We start from the raw sequence: 14,193 nt of genomic DNA, 5'->3' as shown, positions 1-14,193 counted from the left end.
TTATTGGCCCAGTATTCCTAAAAGTGCAGTGTTGTTGGAATCACAGCTTTTGTCTCTTTTAATTGAGGCGACCTTTTATTGTCAAATAATGAATTTAATTTCCTTTATATTGACAGTCTACTTGGTGATATTGATAATAGTATCATTTTTGACGGCATCATTCCTTGCCTAATAAATGAAGTTGTACGTGAAGAGTTTACAGGCCAATCTTATTAAATAAATCATGACTTAAATGAAAGGGGTTTCTGATTCAGATAATGTAGGCTTGATAAATGAAATTGAGATTTCAACAGGTCAATCTGATGATCTTAAGGAATATATGGAAATTACTCATAACAAAAACGGAGAACAAAAAAAGTTTGTATATTCCCCTAGGAAGGGGAAACAAATTAAACTAGAAAATCTCAGAAAACTACATACTGTACAAGAAGCCTGCAATTGTAAATTGCAATGCAAAAATAATATATCTGAGGAAGATCGGAAGAAAAAAAATAGCGAATACTTGAATGTGTCTAGGATTGCTCAAAAGTACGTATGTGCTCGGTGCTATTTTTAGAAAAGCAGTCCAGAGATCATCATGTGCCTGTATTGATAGTAGGAGAAAAGAATCAATTAAGTTTTTATGGCATAGGATTTTTTCAAAAAGTTTGTAAAATTTTCTTTTTGACAACCTTGGGCTAAAACAAAACCAATGATAGGATTATTCAAGATATGTCTAAGGTAAATGGCGTCTCACCAAAACATGATGGGAGGAAAGGAACAGTTCCCAATAACAAAATTGACAAAACGTCGATTGTTGATTCCCATTGAGAAACATTTGTTAAAAATAGTCAAAAGTTGTATTACAATTGTTCTAAAACAATTTAAAAACATTTTGATTTCAACTTCATATTACAACAAATTTATTATAAGATTGAAACAATCTTTCAATTGTTTAACAATAAGTTTTTGCAGTATAAAAAAATACGTTTGAATACGAGTTGTAACTTTTTAAAACAATTTTAAACTTGTTTTATTCTTAGTTTTGATATGAACAATTTTAAAACAATTTTCCAAACAATATTTAAATTGTTTACAGAGTTATTTAACAATTGATTGTGTAATTCTGTAAAACAAGTTTCAACAATGATGAAACAAATGTTTAAGTTGTTTGATTATTCATGTTTGATTAAATATGAGATGTTTAATCTTAATTAATAGGTTGTATCCCCGTTTTGGCCGTTTTTAAAATCGCTTGCATTTAATTTGGATTATATATTACATATACTAAATAGGTCTTATTATTCATGTTTAAATAACAGCTTATAATGTTTCAATTTTTTGTTTGAAAATTAAATAAAGTATTTGGAAAAGTATTAAAATACATAAAAAATTATGTTTATTGTTTTTGTATAGGTACGGCATGGGTAGTTAGTTAATTATTCTTATAAAGTATTTTTTTTTATATATATAATACAATTGTTTATAATTTCATACCAGTTATGTACAAACCTACACGAATTAACATACATATATGTGGTGTCGTGTGCTTCTTTTATAAATATTAAAGTACTTGAATAGATATACAGTCCACTCTTGCTAATTCAAACACTTGATAAATCGAAACTTTTGATAATTCGAAATGAAGGCTCAGTCCCTAGAGAATCTCTCAATATTTCAAATTTTTACCATGCATTTTGATACACTCGGTATTTCAAAGTCCAAAAAGAGGGCAGGTTAATTTGGAACACGCAGTAATTCGAAGTTTCGTCGGAAAAACACTCTATAATTCGAAGTAACTCAGTAATTCGAAGTTTCGTCGGATAACACTCTATAATTCGAAGTCACGCTGTAATTCGAAGTTTCGTCAAAAAACACTCTATAAATCGAAGTCACGCAGTAATTCGAAGTTTAGTCGGCAAAACACTCTATAATTCGAAGTGATCTCTTCCTGTCATAACAGGAAACTACACAGTACAGTACATCCTGTTCTCACGGTAGTTTTGGACGTTTTGATGTTTGTTTAGTTAGAGCGGTAGTCTGGTTGACTGTGTTTGCTTTTAAACCTGCTGTACTTTTGTAGTTTTTAAGTGTAGTCTTGTGCGTGTGCGGCGTTGTGCATCAGTACATCTTGTTCTCACGGTAGTTTTGGATGTTTTGATGTTTTTTTAGTTAGAGCAGTAGTCTGGTTGACTGTGTTTGTTTTTAAACCTGCTGTACGTTTGTAGTTTTTTAAGTGTAGTCTTGTGCGTGTGCGGCGTTGTGCATCATGGAACCTAAGAATAAGTACAAATCTCTTTCGATCGAGGAAAAAAAAGAAGTTATCGCGGCAGTAGAAAGTGGTGAAGTGAAGTCCGAAGTTGCCAAAAAGTTTAAAATCCCTCCAAGTACATTGTCTACCATTTTAAAAAATAAGGACAAACTTTGTGGAGTTAATGCGGTTGCGGGGAGGAAAAGAACGACAAGAGGTGAATATCCTAGGCTAGAAGAGTGTTTAGTGACTTGGTTGAGAGAGTGCAGAAATCAAAATGTACCTGTAGGAGGTTTGATTTTGAAAGAAAAGGCCAAAGCGTATGCAAAGGAACTTAACATTCCCAGCTTTGCGGCCAGTGAAGGGTGGTTGACAAATTTTAAAAAAAGGAATGGAATCTTTTTTAAAAAAGTTTGTGGTGAAAGCGCAAGCGTAAATGACAATGTGTGTGCTGATTGGCGAGCAGAGTTGTCTAAACTAACTGAGGGTTATGAGCCTCGTGACATTTTTAATACTGATGAAACAGGCCTTTTTTTCAAATGCTTGCCTGACAAAACATTCACGTTCAAAGACGAAAAATGTCATGGTGGGAAACATAGCAAAGACAGATTGACGCTTTTGTTAACCGTAAATATGGATGGCTCTGAAAAGTTAAAACCTCTACTCATCGGAAAAGCTGCAAAGCCTAGGTGCTTTAAAGGTATCCAGTCGTTCCCTGTAACCTATCGTTCAAACAAAAAGGCTTGGATGACGACTGAATTGTTTAATGAGTGGTTATCATCATTGAACAATGATATGAAACGCCAAAACCGAAAGATAATCTTGTTTCTTGACAACTGTTCAGTCCATAATAATCCTCCTAAATTGTCCAACGTGAAGCTCCAATTTTTTCCACCAAACACAACATCAAAGCTGCAGCCACTGGACCAAGGCATTATACAAAACTTCAAGACATTTTACCGCCATGAAGTAGTAAAGATTGTTTTAGATGGCATTGAAAACGACGTAAACCCTAACATCTCTATCTTAACTGCTATGTTGATGGTTGAAAAGGCTTGGAAAAGTGTAGTGCCATCTACAGTATCCAACTGCTTTCGGAAATCTGGATTTTCTATCAACACACAAGTGAATGATGAACTTCAACCTGTTCCAACTACACCTTGGGAAAATCATCCAGTGATAGGGGAGGTTCCATTTGAGGAATTCGTCCTAGTCGATGATGAAGTTGCTGTGTTTGGAGCCCTAACTGATTCTGACATCTTGAATTTACAAGAACCTGAAAATCCAACTGACGATGACGACGATCAGGAGTGCGAACCAGTTACGTTGAAGGAAGCCTGTACGGCTCTAGAGAAACTCCGCCATTTTTCGCTCCAGGTACGTACAGTATGTAAGTGTTATACAGTAGGCCTACTGTACATTGTACTGTTTAACTAGAATGGCATTTTACAATAGATTTCTTTCTTTACAGAATCAAGTTGGTCCAGAAGTCTTCGATTCACTATTCGTCCTTGGGAATGTTATTGACGAAGCAAAAATTAATAGTAAAAAACAAAAAAAAAAATTACAGATTTCTTTGCAACTACAAATATTGTAACTGAAAAATAAGCCGTAAATAAATATTGTAACGTGCTACTGTACTGTATAACTTTGTGTAATAAACAAATGAACTCTCTGTAATTCGAATGGTCTATTTTTCTCCCGATAAATCGAACTCTTGATAATTCAAAACTCTTGATAATTCAAATTTATATGCTTGGCCCGCCAATTTCGAATTATCAAGAGTCTACTGTATTCATAATGCATAAGTTGCCGATTTTTGTGATGAGTTACCGATGACAATGTGATAGTTTCAATACTTGATACAGTGGTGGAAAACCTGCTATAATAATAATAAATGCAAATTTTTTTTATTCTTAGACTTATTTGAGCAAATGTTTAGTATTTGAACAATTTAAGGGGAAAGATTATAAGTGCGAAGATATAACAATCATGTAATTAAGGCTGATTATTAATTTTATGTGTGAACTGTGTCTGGCTAGCAATACTTACTAAAAACTGGTAAGTTTACTTTTAATAGTAAGTCTGGTAGGCTAATTTACTGATTGACAATACATTTTATTTTCTGTTACAAGACAGGTTGTCAATATTATTGTTGATTGTTGATGGACGTATGTTTGTCAATTAGATTTAAGATATTTTTTTTTAATTTATTAAACAATTTTTTACATCCAGAAGGTAAAACCATTGACTATTGGATACCAACCTTATAATTTGTTTCATTTGAAACAATAACAATTATTTTGCTAGACCAGTTTGTGGCATAACAAATAAAGCATTATCTAATTTCTTAAGTATTTAGAATATCTATAATAAGATTCCTTCAAAACTGAAACCCTCCAATCCAAAGTAATTTAAAATTTGGACCAAATAAACATTGGTGGAAAAATTATATTACACGTGGCAGATTCTTGGAAGACTATGTCATAAATTGACGAGTAATTGATGTGAGATATGACTTAAATTGTCTTCATTGTTATTGTCCCTGACATTGCCTCAAAACTGTTTAAGTTTTTGCTTGGTTAAAACTCCACTCTACACTTAAGATAAATGTACATCTATCTTTTGTTCTTGTAACTTTTTAGTCTTCGTTTTTCTTATTATTTGTCTTTTGATCACTCATCTGTTTACCAATGTTTTTTGTAATGGGGAATGTTTTTAAGCAATAATACTAAGGCCCTGATTGATTGGGAAGGGCAGATTCAAGATCCAGGCCACGCCAACCATCGTGATTTTGAATACTTTTTTAAACATTTTGACTAAAATGGCGATCACACTAAGGTATTTTAAGTCAAGTATGAATGGAGATGAGTATGGGGTGGGTGGCGCGATCTTGTAGTCTTGTTACTGACTAAGGCTGGCATTTTCCTTACACATGACTGTTAATTAATAGCTCATACAGCTAATGGCAACTAAGGGACCTATTTTATAGTGGAATACGAACAACATTTTTGCCTTGTAATTAACAAATTGGTCTCATTATCAGGATAGTACGACGGATAGTCGTAGTACTTACTAGTGCGGACGTTAATCCACTCCAGGGAGTATTACATTCACAAATTGTGCCTATAAATAGAAAATTTGAGAAAAGTGTTACCTTAACCTTCCATAGCTCATAATATTCAGCGTGTAATCACTGTGGTAAACATGTTGGAGACAACTCGTTACCTACACGTCACATTCCATTACAGCGGAATGAAGGAGACATGTAGAGCACAAATAACATACAACAATCTATGCCACTTAACCTTCCATAGCTCACAACATTCAGCGTGTAATCACTGTGGTAAACATGTTGGAGACAACTCGTTACCTACACGTCACATTCCATTACAGCGGAATGAAGGAGACATGTAGAGCATAAATAACATACAACAATCTATGCCACTTAACCTTCCATAGCTCACAACATTCAGCGTGTAATCGCTGTGGTAAACATGTTGGAGACAACTCGTTACCTACACGTCACATTCCATTACAGCGGAATGAAGGAGACATGTAGAGCACAAATAACATACAACAATCTATGCCACTTAACCTTCCATAGCTCACAACATTCAGCGTGTAATCGCTGTGGTAAACATGTTGGAGACAACTCGTTACCTACACGTCACATTCCATTACAGCGGAATGAAGGAGACATGTAGAGCATAAATAACATACAACAATCTATGCCACTTAACCTTCCATAGCTCACAACATTCAGCGTGTAATCACTGTGGTAAACATGTTGGAGACAACTCGTTACCTACACGTCACATTCCATTACAGCGGAATGAAGGAGACATGTAGAGCACAAATAACATACAACAATCTATGCCACTTAACCTTCCATAGCTCACAACATTCAGCGTGTAATCGCTGTGGTAAACATGTTGGAGACAACTCGTTACCTACACGTCACATTCCATTACAGCGGAATGAAGGAGACATGTAGAGCATAAATAACATACAACAATCTATACAACTTAACCTTCCATAGCTCGCAACATTCAGCGTGTAATCGCTGTGGTAAACATGTTGGAGACAACTCGTTACCTACACGTCACATTCCATTACAGCGGAATGAAGGAGACATGTAGAGCACAAATAACATACAACAATCTATGCCACTTAACCTTCCATAGCTCATAATATTCAGCGTGTAATCGCTGTGGTAAACATGTTGGAGACAACTCGTTACCTACACGTCACATTCCATTACAGCGGAATGAAGGAGACATGTAGAGCACAAATAACATACAACAATCTATGCCACTTAACCTTCCATAGCTCATAATATTCAGCGTGTAATCACTGTGGTAAACATGTTGGAGACAACTCGTTACCTACACGTCACATTCCATTACAGCGGAATGAAGGAGACATGTAGAGCACAAATAACATACAACAATCTATGCAACTTAACCTTCCATAGCTCACAACATTCAGCGTGTAATCGCTGTGGTAAACATGTTGGAGACAACTCGTTACCTACACGTCACATTCCATTACAGCGGAATGAAGGAGACATGTAGAGCACAAATAACATACAACAATCTATGCAACTTAACCTTCCATAGCTCACAACATTCAGCGTGTAATCGCTGTGGTAAACATGTTGGAGACAACTCGTTACCTACACGTCACATTCCATTACAGCGGAATGAAGGAGACATGTAGAGCACAAATAACATACAACAATCTATGCAACTTAACCTTCCATAGCTCACAACATTCAGCGTGTAATCACTGTGGTAAACATGTTGGAGACAACTCGTTACCTACACGTCACATTCCATTACAGCGGAATGAAGGAGACATGTAACGCATAAATAACATACAACAATCTATGCAACTTAACCTTCCATAGCTCACAACATTCAGCGTGTAATCACTGTGGTAAACATGTTGGAGACAACTCGTTACCTACACGTCACATTCCATTACAGCGGAATGAAGGAGACATGTAGAGCATAAATAACATACAAGGAGTGAGGGTGGTGCTGATTGAATCCTGGGTTTGTTTTGATTCAAGGAAGCAATTTCCTACTGTTCTTGGAAAAAATGAGGATGGGGCGGAAACATTCAAATTCCATTGATAAAATTGAGCTTTTATATAATATTAAAACCCAACCATGACTGATATTTAGTCAAAACAAATATTTCTTGATCCCAATGTTAAGGGTGGTAGCTCCTAATTAATACTCAAAGTTTTTTTCTAATTTTGTCTTTCTTCTAATGGAAGCAGCAGAAGAGTAGACATTTTATTGATCGAAAGATAAAAAAAACAAAGGCATTATTCTCGATCCAACAATTCGATTTGAAATAAACCTAAATCAACCTAATGAAGTAAATGAAGAAATATACAAATTTATGAATCTTCCTTTGAATATTTGAGCAAAATTTCTAAATTTCAAAAATTTAGGTGATTGGATTGTTTATTGGTTCTAGAGGAACATTATCAAAATTTTTTGTGAACTTTTGGAAACAATGAGCGCATTCTGGGAACATGCACCGGTGCAAAAAATGTGTCGTTCTGGGAGACCGGTGAGTTAACCTAGCAGACAGCTATTTCCTCTTTTTCCTCCACCGGTGCAAGATTTATGCACCTAATTTATAATGTTCCTCAGTTTTATTAGTTTTGTTGCGTAATGAGTGAATAATTTATTCTATGAGGGTTATATTACGTATTAAGTGAATCATTTTCAAATAATTTATTCTGTGAGGACAAGTTTGTTTGGTTTAAATATTATAAAGTTAATAATAGGTGAATGTGTAAATTATAATCCGATGTGTACCGTAAACCGGTGAATAACCGTTCTGGGATACCAAGACTCGTGCCCCGAGGCGGTACCGGTGAATAAGTCACCGGTTAATCTGCACCGGTGCACCATGTTCCTAGAAAACGTTTAAAATGATTTGGACAGATCCTTTTTGAAAATTATAATCCATGAAACATTAAGAGGTTCATTGACTTTAGTGAGAAATTATTTATATGGCAAACATCAAAATTAATCAGTTTTATAGCTGTTATAATCCTTCAATATTTTAAGTGTAAATTTTTTCTGTGTCATTGGCAACCTTAGTTTTTAAGGCAGACGTATTTATTTTTATAAATAAATTCTTTTCTCTCGAGCGGTTCTTAATACATTTTATTTCTATACTCCAATCTAGTACATACGTTATTTAGGCAAACCGTTACATGGATAAACCTATATAAAACAACTTAATTTTATTAAATTCAACCTATTTTAAGCTTCTGTCAAGTCAAAGACTATCATATCTGTTTAAGCGATCAAAATTTTAGCTAAATAGTTTTATTCATGTAGGTTGTAAATTTTTCCGAGACGATGATAGTCTTGCATTTTGCCTTAAACGCAATAAACTTACGAACATCTGTACTTTACTTAAGTATCAGAGAAAATTAAATGCCTCCTTAAATTGTTGTTATTTGTCTCTATTTGCTTAAAAGGAATTAACTTTTAACCAAATAGTTTAAGTTATAGTTGAACAATTTAAAGATATGTTGATTGGTTCTGAGATGGGTTGGTAAAACGCTAAAACCTTACCTTATCTTCAGTCGAGAGAAAAATTGATTATTATCAGGGCAGATTCAGAATTACGACACAAGCAATTCGTTGAAAACTAAATATGATTTTAAATTCTTGAATGCGATATTACCTAACTTAATTATAGTAACTGAATATCGTAGTATACGTGCTTTAATAAACAGCCTAAAGCTGGGTTTTCCTAGACGCGGAGTCGGCCAGCGGAGAGCGGACAACGGAGAGCGGAATTGAAATTAACATGGCATTCCGCTCCGCTGCTAGGAAAACAGTAACATTAAATTACCTAAGACAAGCTGAGTCCGCTCTCCGCGTTCCGCTCTCCGCTGGCCGACTCCGCGTCTAGGAAAACCCAGCTTTAACTTGCGTCATGTGTTAATTTTCATAATCCTAACTTGACTTGTAGTTTAGTAAAGTGTACAAATAACTCTGTCAAAGTATAAGACTAGAGAAAAAATAAATGCATAAATTGTTACAACATTTAGATAGCTAATTACACCTCAGTTTGTAATTGTAATTACTCATTGGCAATAGCTTCCTGGATGTAATATCTATTGCATTCAAGTTGGATTACCTATGTCAACCTAATTAAAGCTGCTTCAGCCTAGATAACATCTGATTGCATTGAGTATTAATTTAAATTTTAAATACAGATAGACAGTGAACTAACAACTTATGGACTCTAAGTTGTTTCTATTATCGTGATTACTTAAAAGTTACTACGAAACTGTAGAAAATTGCAACCTAATATTGTAAATATTGCTTATTTAAGATTAACTATGTACGAATTTATTGAATTTCAAGTTAGTTTAAGAATTAAGCTGTGCAGGTTGAATCTGTATGTGGTGATGATTCTGTTTCATCTTGGTCTTTAGGACTTCGTCGTTGAATTCGACACAATCCATCTTTGGGTTGAGCTCCACTTCTACACTGTGCAACCGAAACATCAGCTACTACCTTCGCTACTTCGATGCGTTGATCTCCCAAAGACCAATATTATACAGTTAACTATTTACCTCTGGAAGTCTACCATAAAGGTTTTCTGCTAAATTCAATCATCCAGATGTTCATCCTTGCCAACAGTTTGAAACTATATCGTACGCTTGATACTTCAGGGTGTTTCAAAACTATATGTTCTTAACATTAATTTACACTAGTCTTACATAATATTCAAATTTGTAGACGATACATATAATGAAAGGGTGTCCCCAAAAATTTTGGTGCAAGAACCTCAAGACTTTTCACGTCCCATTATAATAACGAGACATAACTCTGATCTAAGTATTGTAAAAAGCCACAAAGAATGCCGCTGATGGCTCGGCAAGAAGTATGTTGCATAAACTAACATTACAAAACTATTGTCTACAACTGTGTATAGCGTCAAATTTTATGCAACGTGGTAGTTTTTGGAATTTTTATTATAATTAGAAACATGCACTTTCTCATCTGTGAGCCAAGCAGAACTATACGAGAAAAACCTCTACGGGTAATACTTTGATACTTTACAATGAATTGGCGACCATACAAAGTAGGTTTGTATATTTAAGTAAATCAAAGCCTTCTAAAATACGAAGTTATGCCAAGGGCCGACGCCTACAGCTAACTTTAAAAAATCGTTAAGTTCGTAAATGTTACCAATATATTGGGGGATTTTTTCAGCACACCACTTCCAGCAGCTGGAAAATTCGTCTGTGGACATTATTTAAAATACAACAATGCTAGTGGGAATTAAAGGTACAACACCAAACTGTACTGTTGATACAGTTTTACGGGTTTCAATTGATCACATACAGTTAACCATTTATAGCGATAAGTCCATAGTTGTACAATAACTCATTGTGAATAGATTTTATTATCAATTACATTAATAAATAGAAAATTAGTTTTAGTAAAACTGTTCGTGTGCTTCTGTTCCATCAAATTTATATAATGATGCTAAAATTTTAAAATTAGCAGGGACAAAAGAACTGACAGCCTAAACGAAGGTAAATTGTGTTACCCAATACTATAGGTTATCAAAATGAATTATAAAAAATATAAATTAAGATAATTTATTTTGTCATTGGAGCATGTGCTCAACAAAGTAATATTTTTATATTTATTTCTGTTACTATAATTATTATAAATGCTTACTCTATTATACATCACCATAAACTAACTGTGCCAATTCCATGATACTGTTGTAAAATGGCATATGTCGTAGTTATAATAAACAAATAAACTACCATTATTGATTGCCTAGCAACCGTAATAATTTAAACTTTGAATTCATGTAATAAACTAGTTTTAGTACTGAAGAAATATACAGTGTGACACGAACAGATATTTATAGCTTACATTAATCATTAGTTTCTCACTTACATTTATTTTCTTTGGAAAAATCAATATGCAAAAAGTAAAAGAACGTATTGAAGATTTTATCGGTTTAAGCTGGTTCTCTTTTGCCCTTGGCGTAATAACGGATAAACCTAAAGCTCTGCAACATGTTTTTAAAACAGCCGTTTTGCCATAGTTTATCGAAAATTAAATACTTTAATCACAAACAATTTCTGTCTAAATTCCCTGTTAAACTGGATTACTTCATAAGCTGTATTTAATACTTAATACTTAAATACTTTACTTTTCAATGACATGGCGACAATACAAAGTAGGTATTTTAAGCCAAGTATGAATGGAGATGAGTGAAGGATGAGTGGCGCGTTCTTGTAGTCTTGTTAGTGACTGAGGCCAACATATCCTAGAAACAGTTGTTAATTAATAGCCCAAACAGCTGATGGCAACAAAGCGACGTACAGTTTATAGTGGAATCTGAACCACATTTTTCCTTGGTATATACGAATTGGTCTAATTATCAGGACAGTACTGCGGATATTCGTAGTACTCACTCGTGCGGATGTTAATCCAAGGAGTATTGATGACAGTAGTAAAACCGAGTATGTTGGCAGTACTGATTGGTCTCTTTGGACAAACAACGTGTAACAAACTAGAGACAAACACCTGTCTGTGACAACAACATCGCTCTTTGACTGCCTCAGATCAAACGAAACATCATTTGTTATTCGTTTTAATTGGTTTGATTGTTGCCCTCGTCAATTATGTTAGACATATGACTTCTTTCACTAATTAATTGTATTGTTGAACAGATATATTTTACTAGTAGATCGTAAGCCAGTACAGCAAAACCAACAAAAACGTAATTTTGAAAAGGTCTAAAAATAGCTTAAGACATTTTCTTTTTATGTTTAACGTGATTTTTCAGTATTATTATCATCTAGAAAACGTATAAAGAAACTTTCAATTCTCTGAGTCTATCTCGACATCTGGTTTATCTCTTACAATATATATGTCATTTTAAATAATGGTCAAGACAGATGTTTGGTTGTTACGGTTTACATATTTCATTTGTTCCCTAGAAATCATAAGAGGATTATACTTATTAGCTATTGAAATATTTTACAAGTTTTCCAGTTAGCGCATTTATTAACCCAATATATACGAGGCCACAAATTCTAGTCACAATATTAATCTAATTTATTAACACTGAATATACTATAGAATTATTAGATTTCCAACGTGTCACCTCAATGTATGAAGTAGCAAGTTTGGCAAAACATGTTAGTGTTGATACTTCGCTTATCTGTTCATTTTGTTTACAGACTCTCTAGAATGTTTGTTTCGTGTTATAACCACTATTGTTACTGTTAGATATCAGCTACCTCCTTCACTCTATAACCCGAGCTTAATTTTACATTGCCACTACAAAACAACAACCTTTCAGATTAGAATAGTTATGTTCCTATTGCTTTTGTTATAAATAATAATTTATTTGAAATCGTTTAACGCTCAGCATTCTTGTTTAACTAGCCTGACTAAACTACCTTGTAAATTATTCATAAATATAATTGATCGATACAAACTGCTAGTATTATAATTGAGGTTAGTTTCACTCAAAAAGTAGATACAATGTATGCAATTTATCAATTTAATTATTGAAATGGTAAAAGGAAACCCCTGACAATTTCCTCACAACAATTAAAAATTTCAAATCAAAATCTCCAAACAGTAGGTTTTTTTGGTCCTTAAGTGTGAAAGTCTTTACTTGTATTTTACGGAGCTAAGCGCCAGTAAGCTAACATTAGGAAATTGAGGAAAATATGTGACAAGTTTTAATTTCTAGTTGAAGTCAATACTAGTAATTCAATAGAGCCTTAGTTTTACAGAACTGCAGAATCCGAAACTTTATAAATTGTATGACATCAATGAAATCGTCCTATATCTATCAGACGCATATGGCGTGTCTCATGTTTATCCCTTTTCTATGAACACTAGTATTGTGAGTCGTTCATTACGATACATAATAGGTCACATGAAAATTCGACTATTTGATAATAATTGCAATAAATAAATCAATAACTATTATTAGGCCCTTCTCCATCAAACACACGTACATAAATACGATCCAAAAATGTGATAATTTTCTCATAACACGCTGGTGGTCGAATTAACAATCTATACAACTTAACCTTCCAAAGCTCAACACATTCAGCGTGTAATCACTGTGGTAAACATGTTGGAGACAACTCGTTACCTACACGTCACATTCCATTACAGCGGAATGAAGGAGACATGTAGAGCACAAATAACATACAACAATCTATGCAACTTAACCTTCCATAGCTCACAACATTCAGCGTGTAATCGCTGTGGTAAACATGTTGGAGACAACTCGTTACCTACACGTCACATTCCATTACAGCGGAATGAAGGAGACATGTAGAGCACAAATAACATACAACAATCTATGCAACTTAACCTTCCATAGCTCACAACATTCAGCGTGTAATCGCTGTGGTAAACATGTTGGAGACAACTCGTTACCTACACGTCACATTCCATTACAGCGGAATGAAGGAGACATGTAGAGCACAAATAACATACAACAATCTATGCAACTTAACCTTCCATAGCTCACAACATTCAGCGTGTAATCGCTGTGGTAAACATGTTGGAGACAACTCGTTACCTACACGTCACATTCCATTACAGCGGAATGAAGGAGACATGTAGAGCACAAATAACATACAACAATCTATGCAACTTAACCTTCCATAGCTCACAACATTCAGCGTGTAATCGCTGTGGTAAACATGTTGGAGACAACTCGTTACCTACACGTCACATTCCATTACAGCGGAATGAAGGAGACATGTAGAGCACAAATAACATACAACAATCTATGCAACTTAACCTTCCATAGCTCACAACATTCAGCGTGTAATCGCTGTGGTAAACATGTTGGAGACAACTCGTTACCTACACGTCACATTCCATTACAGCGGAATGAAGGAGACATGT

The 14,193-nt window shown here is 34.4% G+C and overlaps 1 protein-coding gene across 4 annotated transcripts in view; it reads left to right on the top strand.

The window, feature by feature from the left end:
* LOC128985833 (prothoracicostatic peptides-like) overlaps positions 1-14,193 on the top strand; it is a 301,184-nt gene that overhangs the window by 31,193 nt on the left and 255,798 nt on the right. The window lies entirely within an intron of this gene.

This window comes from Macrosteles quadrilineatus, unplaced genomic scaffold (assembly GCF_028750875.1).
Source record: "Macrosteles quadrilineatus isolate MER2022 unplaced genomic scaffold, UCM_ALF_1.0 Scaffold_2__2_contigs__length_208266976, whole genome shotgun sequence".
Classification (NCBI taxonomy): Eukaryota; Metazoa; Arthropoda; class Insecta; order Hemiptera; family Cicadellidae; genus Macrosteles; species Macrosteles quadrilineatus.
Note: the sequence above shows the minus strand (reverse complement) of the source record. Positions and strands in the feature narration are given on the sequence as shown.